The sequence below is a fragment of the Pecten maximus genome, unplaced genomic scaffold (genome assembly GCF_902652985.1).
Source record: "Pecten maximus unplaced genomic scaffold, xPecMax1.1, whole genome shotgun sequence".
Lineage (NCBI taxonomy): Eukaryota > Metazoa > Mollusca > Bivalvia > Pectinida > Pectinidae > Pecten > Pecten maximus.
In genome coordinates, this window is record NW_022980954.1 from 107 (window position 1) to 12,045 (window position 11,939).

General features: G+C 37.0%; 1 long non-coding RNA gene across 4 annotated transcripts; it reads left to right on the top strand.

Annotated features, from left to right (window-relative positions):
* Positions 1-1,094: 1,094 nt before the first annotated feature.
* On the top strand, positions 1,095-11,238 carry LOC117319838. 4 transcript variants are annotated; one of them, XR_004530844.1, is made up of 7 exons: positions 1,095-1,376; positions 4,557-4,651; positions 5,751-6,181; positions 7,215-7,411; positions 8,695-8,833; positions 9,184-9,333; positions 10,194-10,444. It is a non-coding gene; the product is annotated as an uncharacterized LOC117319838 (long non-coding RNA). The 4 variants fall into 4 exon arrangements; XR_004530843.1 differs by lacking the exon at positions 1,095-1,376 and adding an exon at positions 11,164-11,238 and having other exon boundaries at positions 4,243-4,651; positions 10,194-10,331; XR_004530845.1 differs by lacking the exon at positions 1,095-1,376 and having other exon boundaries at positions 4,243-4,651; positions 5,751-6,434; positions 10,194-10,446.
* The last annotated feature ends 701 nt before the right edge of the window (positions 11,239-11,939 follow it).

The following is an 11,939-nucleotide window of genomic DNA, read 5'->3' on the forward strand; positions in this document are numbered from 1 at the left end:
GTTCGAAACCTACGTGGGGCAGTTGCCAGGTACTGACCGTAGGCCGGTGGTTTTTTCTGGGTACTCTGGCTGTCCTCCACCTCCAAAACCTGGCACGTCCTTAAATGACCCTGGCTGTTAATAGGATGTTTAACAAAAACAAACAAAAATCTTTCAAGGTTACTGGGTCAAAGGTCAAGGCCAAATTTTGTAACTTTATTTTCGCTTATGAACATTTTGTTATGACTAGTGCTGCAACGATACGCTTCCCTCACGATACGATACGTATCATGATACTTGTCTCACGGTACGGTACATATCACGGTACATTTACAGAGTGCCCCATTAGTTATTTTATCCTGTCTGAAAATTGGAGGGATACAAACATAAAGTTATGTATGTTAATAAAGTTTAATTAAAATAAAATACTCTTAGAAGTTTTGACATGTTTATTATTATCAGAGACCTATATACTATTAGTACACTTGACACATTGGGTTAATATATGTTTTACATTTTTTCTTAATTGTTTTCTTCTTAAATCATCTAATTTAAATCTTGAATTATTTTGTTTTCAATTAGAATTCTATTCGATTTCCGATTGATCTGGGCCTGTTTGTTTATGAGAACAAACTGGTCCGTCAGTATTCAAATGTAATATTTCAAACATAATACTGATAGTAACATTAGGCCTATCTTAAAGGACTTGCAAATACATGTTAATACTACTCCTTTAACATAACAGGCCGCTGGTGGGCTCTTTTCCTATCTGATATGATTTTTCCGACGGCGACACATGCCTAAGAAGTCTTTGTCTCTGGTCAAGGGTCGTCTGAAAGAAAAATTCCTATATATATATAAAATTTAAATGAGCGATACAAATTACCGCGCTGCGAGATCAAAATACTGTGAACCGAACCGTGCCATTTATACCACGATATACCATACCACGGATTACCGCTGCAGCACTAGTTATGACATCGTGAAGTTTGTCAGAATTCAAAAGGAGTCAATTGGCAAAGATAAATTCACTTGGTCTGATTATTGGTTCCATAGCTCAAGGATTGATGATTATGGGAGATTATAGCCATATGACGGGGCCCTTGTTAACTTGTCAGCATTCTCATTATCACTATATTTGGAGAAGTACTGAATGGATCAAATCCAATACAGTAGGCAAGATGTTATCTATGTAAACCAAAGATCTGTAGATTAATGACTAATTGTTTTGTCATTCCAGTGTCATTAATTTGCGCAAAGGCAAGAAAATCAGGGTCTCAGATCTCTGGGCTTTTAACTGTACAATAAAAATCCTCTCATCTGTCTGTCCAGATTTTGATGTTAGCATTATTGCTTCAAGGTCACCAGATCCATAGGTCAAGTGTTCAAAGATCAAGGTAATATTTTTGTCTCTGAATTAGTTTGTTATGACATTATGTAATTGAAAAGATAAAGATCTTCAATGTCGCATTTATGTACCGTTTCATTATTTTCTTTTAATTTGCCCCATTTGTGTTTTGCCATATGTAACTGGGGCATAACCTATGACATGGTATAATGAAGCTTTTAAGGTTACGTACATGGGAGGCCAAGGTGGTGTGTCATGAACCACTTTACAAGTTACAAGTTTTTATTTCCTCCAAATGCAAAACAAGCATATAGGGAACAGTACAAACATTTTCATAATTATCATGACATAGACAAGCATAAGATGGCGGAGGACAATATTACCATCAATACTACTGTATTGAGATGTACAAGACATGTTGTAATTACATTGTGTTATCAATATACATTGTAAACTCACCAGTTTCAACTTATTGAATTAATATGACAAAACCGTGACGTCATACATAGTAACGACACGTCATAACGGATGACGTCATACTATATAAAAAGCTACAGAAGCAACAGTGACACTGATGAAAAATGATGAATCAATAATAGCAACAAACTAAGATCAATTTAATTACTTGCAAGCAGGGCTTTTCTTTTCGCTGTAGCACGAAACAAATACTTACCCAACATATTCAAAATTTTAACACTTTTACTCGAGAATAATTCAATATACTTATACACACTTGGTCGACAATAAAAATACTTTTTGATGTATGTCGCCCTTAATTCGGAATATGCCGGACAGAGAAGTACAAAATGCACTTCATCCTCTACGTCATTTTTATCACAGACAGTACAAATCCTCTGATTTCTAGGGATGTTATTATAACGCCCAGACTCGATATTGAGACTGTGACACTGCATACGAAATTGGCTTAATAACTTCTTAAATATATGATTGATAGGTTTAATTAGATAGAACTGAGTACAGAAGGAATCCACAATATGTTTATACAAATAACATTTGGGGGATACATCAAAAGCATTATACAATTCTTGAACAAAAACATCATGAATACGTTGGTTGTATATTTGCAAAAAATGATTTTCATTTAAAACACATTGATTTTTCCAAACATATCCAAATCCTAAACTACAAAGTTCATACTTAATATGATAGACCCAATTAGTTTTACAATTAGGTTTTCTGCAATTCAATTCGACTAGAGCATCATAGCATGATTTCAAAATACAATTTTTTGATTTCAATATTTTTAACCAATATTTCCTAACAGATGTTTTACGTTGCACATACAATGAATATCTACCGGTTTCAAAAAATACCATAGAGGTATTGACTGTTTTTCTAACGTTAAGTAAATCCTTAAGAAAAAGGAGGTGAATTTTTTCTACTTGTGGCGAAACATCTTGCCCCCAAACTTCACACCCATAATTCAAAATACATGTAACATATGTATCAAATAAGGAGAGTTTTGTTTCCGTGTTAAGGTTAAAGTGTTTCATTTTTCTTTTTAATTGAAAATATGCTTTCCTGCCTTGAGAAGCTAAAGTATCTTGCGCTACAGAAAATCTGCCGTTAAAATTAAAAACCAAACCCAGGTAACAAAACTTATCCACAATTTCTATAGGTTTACTATTGAACGTCCAGCTTTCACCAGGTAATATTCTTTTCTTTTTTCTAAAAATAACAATTTTTGTTTTGTCTGTGTTAACTTTTAAATTCCACTTAGTAGTGTAAGTCTGTAAACAGTAAAGCATACGTTGGAGGTCAGTAACGTCCTCGGAGAACAAAACTGTATCATCTGCATACATTAACATAAACAGGTTAATCAACTGTAAGGAGTAACTTTGACAATCAGACTTTATAAATTCACTTTCCATATCATTTACAAATAAAGAATAAAGTATGGGAGACAAAGATTCCCCTTGTAATAAACCGACATGCAAATCGAACATGGCGGATAATTTACCATTAAGTTTCACGCACGAACGTACATTATCATAAATCGATGAAATAACATTAAGTAATCGCCCTCTAATACCACTTTTCCAAAGTTTATGCCATAAATATCGATGATTAATACTATCAAAAGCCTTACTGTAATCAATAAAAACACAATATAGTCGTTTGTTTTGTTCTATAGAATTAATAATTAAGCTTTGTAATGCAAAAATTGCATCTCTAGTACCAAACCCAGGCTTGAAACCAAACTGTGCATCGGTAACAATATCTTCACGAGCGCTCCACTTCAACAAGCGCTTATTTAACATAGACGTAAAAAGTTTAGCTAAATGACTTATTAATGTTATGCCTCTGTAATTGTTAACATTATTAATATCCCCCTTTTTGTGCAGGGGAATTATAGGGATACATAGTTGGGAGGCCAAGACAGTGTGTCATGAACCACTTTAGGGATCGATACATAGTTGGGAGGCCAAGACAGTGTGTCATGAACCATTTTATGGATACATATGAGGGAGGCCAAGACAGTGTGTCATGAACCACTTTAGGGATACATACGTGGGAGGCCAAGACAGTGTGTCATGAACCATTTTATGGATACATAGTTGGGAGGCCAAGACAGTGTGTCATGAACCACTTTAGGGATACATACGTGGGAGGCCAAGACAGTGTGTCATGAACCACTTTAGGGATACATATGAGGGAGGCCAAGACAGTGTGTCATGAACCACTTTAGGGATACATACGTGGGAGGCCAAGACAGTGTGTCATGAACCACTTTAGGGATACATAGTTGGGAGGCCAAGACAGTGTGTCATGAACCACTTTAGGGATACATAGTTGGGAGGCCAAGACAGTGTGTCATGAACCACTTTAGGGATACATAGTTGGGAGGCCAAGACAGTGTGTCATGAACCACTTTAGGGATACATAATTGGGAGGCCAAGACAGTGTGTCATGAACCACTTTAGGGATACATAGTTGGGAGGCCCATGTGCCTCTTGTTTGGTAAGAGGTCAGTTATAGAACTGTTTAAAAATATTTGAATCAAATTAAACCTATACTTACAGTAGTATCCTTTATTTTCATTTTGAAAGTTTTTTGGAGCAATTTTGAAAAGTGCTAATGCCTGCTTCATTGTTATACAGTGTGGTTTTAATAATAATAATCATTTTCATTTTTATGACAATATTCCAGATATTTGAATTACCGGTAAGAATAAAAAAATAAAACTTCTTTATTGGTAACCTGTCAGGTTCTGGTGCCCAGAGAATTCGGCTGTATTTCTGTCAGGTGTGGTAACTAATGAGTTTACCGAGGAGCAACACCCCTATAACTTGAACAGATGAGGTACGAGATACGAGGCAAACCACACCCGCTGGGAAAGGAATGTGTGTATTTCTTATTTCTGAGCCCCATCATCAGGTGGTGAAGGGTTGTTCACTCGTCTTCATCTGTGGTCTGTAATCCAAATTATCTCTATTCCTTTAAGGGGCCATGATAGCTCCGTCAGTATCACTGTCAGGTTTATGTTTCTTGGAAAGCTTGGGCCGGTCTGTGCTGTCATGGTTGTGTCCTTTATAATTTACCTGAATTGCTCTGGATGATATGGGACAGGTCTCCTATATGTTGTTCAGTGAGGTAGTCAACACCTACAACAAGGAGAGCCCACCTCAAAAAGATCCTGGTTGTTTATGAAGAGATAAATTGAGCATATTACCATGATGCAATAAATTAGTTTTGTGCCAACTGAAGATTCGATATGATTACATTGTCATAGTTTGTTTACTCCAGTCTGTTAAATTGTCAGTGTGCAAAAAATGTGCATTTATACGATGTATACAGTATGCATGAAATTAACTTACTGATGGACCTACATTGGGACTCATGTGGTTGTTACTACCTGAAATTTGACTGAACACCAGTTATTTGATTTTACAGGAAAATTGGCATATAATGATATTACAATAGAAAGAAATCAAACTTAATAATTACTAAAATCACTATTGAATTCCATTCTTGCTGTTTCCATGAGATGTTGTTTTATGAGAGACATAAATCTGTAAATATTTTTAGCAGCTTTGATTTGATAGATAGTGAAACACCGCAGGCTTGGATGCATTTAGATACTGAGAATGAGAGTAAATGTGATTAGTCCGATTGGCTCGATATTGATAACCAGGTACATAGCAATCTAAGGGAGACAACTCCTCGGTAAACTAGAGTAGATAGGAAAATCAAACCTGCAGCCAGATTCTCTCCTTAAAAAAATGTGTGAAATATTAAATGTGGAGACAAATTATACATTTAAAATTCATATTGTGTTTATGATAAATATTCTTCTGTCATGAATATGTTCACTTCACTTGATAGTTGAGGTACAATTGTGATTGTGGGCCACCCCTCGAAAAGGAAATTAACTGAGATGTTTTCTTCTTTTACTCAACAGCTAGTCTTCACTGGTGAGAATTATCAGCTACCATGGATATACTGGACCTGTTTGTGTCACCCTTGGAGCGGGAGTACTTGGAAGAAGACATCCGTCCTGACTGATCGAGGACATGAGGTGTCCAGTGTTGACATGTACTGGACCTGTTTGTGTCACCCTTGGAGCGGGAGTACTTGGACGAAGACATCCGTCCTGACTGATCGAGGACATGAAGTGTCCAGTGTTGACATGTACTGGACCTGTTTGTGTCACCCTTGGAGCGGGAGTACTTGGACGAAGACATCCGTCCTGACTGATCGAGGACATGAGGTGTCCAGTGTTGGCATGTACTGGATCTGATTGTGCCACCCCAGAAGTACATTTGACATCCATCACTTACTTCTCTGGGCAATGTGTTTTCCGCTCGAACCGCCGAAATCAACTTACCCTTGGTAAGTGTCATCACAGTCAGAGGCACCATCTATCTGCAGAGGAAGGGAGTTTCCATAGTGTACGGTACAACACAAAATTCATAGACCCAAGGGGTAAACTTATGCCCATATTAAGGGTTTCAGTATGGCCGTACTTAGGGAGGAGGCCAGTGTCTGTCGTCGAGTGGAATCAACTATGGGTGTACTCACCTCGCGGACATTACTGTGGGACTGCGGGAAACCTATCAGCTGATGGAGTTTGATTTGTGTTAATGTATTTGAGGAGTAATTCCTATTTATTCTGTTTGTTGTGAAACTGATTCATGAACTTGTTTTGTTTAGTATAATGATTTCAGTCCTTACTAAATGTATATTTATCTGAATGAATTCATGAATATAATTCTGGTGATTAATTTGATCAATATTATTATACAGTATGCATTAATATTTTTTATCATCATCTGTATTTTTGGCACATTATTGGATTGTGAAGCAAGTACCAACTGAGAATTTTTGTGTTCATTTTACTTTTAAGATTATATTGTATCTTTTAAAGAGTTACCAAACTGTTGCAGTTTAGTGATTGCTCTAATTTGCCAGAGTTTTTCCTATATAAAAACTGTTTGGATTTATCTTCAAACAATGAAAAATTGTTTTGTTATGGGAACCATATAATGTGTTGAAAATGTTTGGTGTTTATATTTGGATGCAACTGTATGATTAGAATTTTGACGGTTGGAATCAAATGAATTGTATATATATATATATATGTCACCCATAAAATCATTTCAACGACAGAATGCCCTTTAACTAAGAATGGAGAGAAAATTACGTCCTTGCATGGCCCTCTCATTGAAAGGCGGATTGTGCAGATTTAAGATTTTTTTTTGTAGCCATTGGACAGCCAGATTGTGGAAAATATCATTTATAATTTCATTCAGAGATTAATTCATCGAGAAAGTTGTATGAGTTCTTAATTAGTAAGGGGAAGTCTAATTTTACATTATTATTTGTGAATTAGATGAAATTGTATTTTAATTTTGATACTCCATAGATTTGACTGATCCGGCATGGGGCATGTAAAGGCAGTGACCACCAAACTGAAATGGAAATTAACTAATCCATACGCCAGGAACAGGGCTGAAACGACAAGGATTGCACCTGCAGTACAGCAGACAGGATCCTTGGTGAGGCCCTCCTGTTGCTTGGACCATCGGAGATTTCACCATTGCAGCTGGCACTGACCCCAAGGTAGTCACACACAGAACAGATGGCAACACTATTTCAGCAGATCTGTTTGGCAAGTTCATTGATATGTCTGTTTCCAGTGTTCTTAGTAACAGAACAAAAAATGTCAATGGTGAACTTATTGACTTGGGGAGTTTTACTAGACAGTACCTTGACATCTTGTGAAGATAAGACATTCAAGAGGTTATACAATGTATCTAGGGGAAGGTGACGAATTGCTAAGTTAAAGCTTAAAGCCGAAGCTAAGCCTACTAGGAAGATAAAAACTACATCTGAGATGACAGATGTTCAAGGTGGATATTTTTACCAGTCATAATCAATTTGAAAAATAAGTTGCCTGGCCTAGCTGTCTTAAATTAAAAACGAGAAACTTTCAATTCTTTAGATCAGGTAATATCTGTCTGTAACTTTTTCGACTGTCTTTTGATCATTGACTGCAACCTTTGAAAGATTGAACCAAATTGAAAATGTACACAATCATTTTAGTGGCCATGCAGAAGCCTTATAGGTCAATAACTGGTCACCAATGGTTAATTTAAGGCACCATGGACACTAAAATAGGTGCCACTTTGAGCCCTATTAGTAGCATGTTGATATGTAGGGGTACCAAGTATGGCTAACCTTGACCTTCATTCAAGGTCACAGCTACGGTCAAATATGTTAAAATATTTAATCGATATCTTGATAACCAAGAGGCCCAGAGACCTGATATTGGGTCTGTTGCATGCTGGGATGAAGTGGTACAAAGTTTATTTAGAGGAATGTCCTTGGCCTACATTCAAGGTCACAGGGTTCAAACATGCTTTTAAGAGCTTTTAATGACTAAAATCTTCACAATAACCAAGCGGCCCAGAGGCCTGATATGTATATGTATGAATGAAGTAATACAATGTTTGTTCAAAATGAATGACCTTGGCCTCTAGGTCACAGGAGTTAGATATGGTAAAATCAAAGAATTATATATATAACACCTCAAGTGACCGTTAGGGCCCATTGGCCTCTTGTAATGGTATTTTGGTTGAAATGTTTCGATGTAATGTTGACATATCTGATATTTTTTTTAAGTATATATGTCAGAATATACTTATTTTTCTGTACTGTGCAAAATGACCAGGTATTTCCCAAAATAGCACTGGTGGTGCATGTAACCATCCGGTATTCCAACATGGAGACCTGTCATATCTTTAAAAGTTTTAAACATGTCAAATGTTGGGTTTTAAATTGTGTAGCAGGTTTGTATCTACAACTTGATTCAGCCATTCCTAATGAATCAAACTTTTGTCCAGGAGTCCATCCCATTATTTGGCCAAGTTAGACGATCCTGATCATGAGGGACACACATACCAGTCCCATGGTCAGAAGCTCTTCCATCAGATGAAACACCAGGAATAACAGGCAAAGCTGTACCATCAACATGGCTGTACTGTAAGTGCTACATTAGGCCATGGTGATGTACACAGTACTGAAAGTGACATGTCAAGGTTTGGAGGGTGAACGGTCAAAGCTTTGAGGGTCAGATATCAAGGTTAAATTGCAGCTAGGCTAAAAAGACAATGTTTGGAGGGTGAAAGGTCAAGGTTTGAAGACTGATCTTTAAATTGATTAAGATTTTCCTTGAGCCTTTATCTATTAATAGTTATCAACATGATAAATGTTCTCTCTTTATAAAAATAATAATGATAATTCATTTTCCAAGGAAAAACAGAACAATCCAGGAAAATTCTATAGTATCAAAAATGACACTGCAATTGTTATGATAGAGAAAATCTGTTTAGTTTTGTCCAGGAATCCATCCCCTTATTTGACCTAGTTAGACAATCCTGATTCTGAGGCCCTCAATCCAGTCCCCATGGTCAGAAGCTCTTCCATCAGGTGAAACACCAGGAATAACAGACAAAGCTGTACCATCAAAAGATGACTGTACTGTAAGTGGTACATTAGGCCATGGTGATGTACACAATACTGAGAGTGACATGTCAAGGTTTGGAGGGTGAAAGGTCAAAGCTTTGAGGGTCAGATATCAAGGTTAAATTGCAGGCTGAAAAGGCAATGTTTGGAGAGTGAAAGGTTACGGTTTGAAGACTGAAAGATCAAAGTTTTGAGGGCTAAAGGTAATAATTAAGGTTTGAAGGGACAAAAGGAAAGGTTCATGATTGCAGTGTGACAGGTCAAGGTTTGGAGACGAAAAGGTCAAAATTTAGAGGGTCGAAGGTCAAGTCTTGGAGGGTTCGTATGGTGAAAGGTCAAGGTTTGGAGACTGAAAGGTCAAGGTTTGGAGCGTTAAAGGTAATAATTAAGGCTTGGAGGGACAAAAGGAAAGGTTCATGATTGCAGTGGGACAGGTCAAGGTTTGGAGACCAAAAGGTCAAAGTTTAGAGGGTTGAAGGTCAAGTCTTGGAGGGACAGAAGTAAGGGTTGTATGGTGAAAGGTCAAGGTTTGGAGACTGAAAGGTCAAGTTTTGGAGGGTGAGATGTTACAGGGTTTTGAGGTATATTTCAGCAGCAGTAGTAATAAAGTGAAGTTCATCTGATATAAACCTTCATCATGTAAATTATAACCATACAATGTTGTTATTTTTTTGGTATATCATTAAGACCCTTTTGTATGAAAGTAAAGTAAAATAATTCTGTTAAATCAGCATTAGACAGCAAAATTTCATCTGTGGTTATTAACAGATAAAACTGGGCCACAATATTGTACAATGGTTACCTTCATTTTACCTACAGTGTTGCAGATAATGTCCTGTCACAAACTTTAAATGCCACACCTACAACTGTATTTCAGATGATAGTCACAGATTTGACACAACTGCAGCAAAAACAGGTCAGCATGTTAGCAAAACTGGATGAATACAAATATAGACACCTGGATCTTGGTCACAGACTTCTACATGTGAGATAATTAGGTCACAGACTTGGACAGGTGAGATAATTAGGTCACAGACTTAGACAGGTGAGATAATTAGGTCACAGACTTGGACAGGTGAGATAATTAGGTCATATACTTGGACAGGTGAGATAATTAGGCCACAGACTTGGACAGGTGAGATAATTAGGTCACAGACTTCTACAGGTGAATAATTTGGTCATAGACTTGGTCAGGTGAGATAATGTGCTCATGGACTTGGACAGGTGAGATAATTTGGTCATGGACTTCTACAGGTGAGATAATTAGGTCACAGACTTGGACAGGTGAGATACTTGGACAGGTGAAATAATTTGGTCATGGACTTGGACAGGTGAGATAATTTGGTCATGGACTTCTACAGGTGAGAGAATTAGATCAATGACAGGTGAAATAAAACTTACGTAACACCTGTCTTGATGGGATGATTGAAGGGAGATAACTCACCTTTTTCATATAAATGTGGGCATTATTTATAAGCATGATACTCGTTGATTAGTGTTAATTAAATAGTTATTTGATTTCATATAACAAACCCAAAGTAACTAATTGGGAATTTAACAACTCTATAAACTGAAGCCTGGTTTATTTTACCCAGTTTATTATCCCTCGTATCCATGGAAACTATGGAGAAAGTGTTGGAATTTTTTGGAGAAAGTATTCATTTACACAATAATATATGTAGTTTAATCATAAGTTAAAACTATGTGTTTATTTTTGATAGATTGCGTGTAGAACAGCGCTAATGATATATATTCTGAACGATCTACTTGGAAAATTTCATCTCCTGGACACAAAAAAATTCCTAAAAACAAGAACAACATTCTACCACAGCTGCTGTCTGTTACAGGTCATGATTGAAGATGTCTACCCAAAGACTGGGTTCACTTAGGAACAGCACAAACTATACTTAGACAAAACCCCTTCAGGTATATGTGATTATACCCCCTGCAACAAAGTTGGGGGGTGGGGGGGGGGATATACTGGAATCAGCTTGTCCCTCTGTCCGTAGGCAAACTGTGTCCGGCATTCGCTCAGTTTTCACCAGATCTTTCTGAAATTTTGTGACAATGATCAGAACAATATATTTGGAAACTCAAATTGTGGTAGTTCCAATTTCGGATTTTTTTGGTGAAACCACTAGGTTAGGGTTTCCATTATATTTACACAATAATTTGTGTGTAGTTTATATAAGACTGAGTAAATGACCAAGATGATGTGGTGAATTATTGTCATTTTTAGCCCACCATCATCAGATGGTGGGCTATTCAAATCGCCCTGCGTCCATGGTCCGTCGTCCGTCCGTCCGTCCCTCCGTCTGTAAACAATTCTTGTTATCGCTATTTCTCAGAAAGTACTGAAGGGATCTTTCTCAAATTTCATATGAAGGTTCCCCTTGGTGCCTAGTTATGCATATTGCGTTTTGAGACCAATTGGATAACAACATGGCCGACAGGCAGCCATCTTGGATTTTGACAATTGAAGTTTGTTATCACTATTTCTGAGAAAGTACTGAATGGATCTTTCTGAAATTTCATATGTAAGTTTCACTTGGTGCCTAGTTATGCATATTGCGTTTTGAGACCAATCTGAAAACAACATGGCCGACAGGCAGCCATCTCGGAT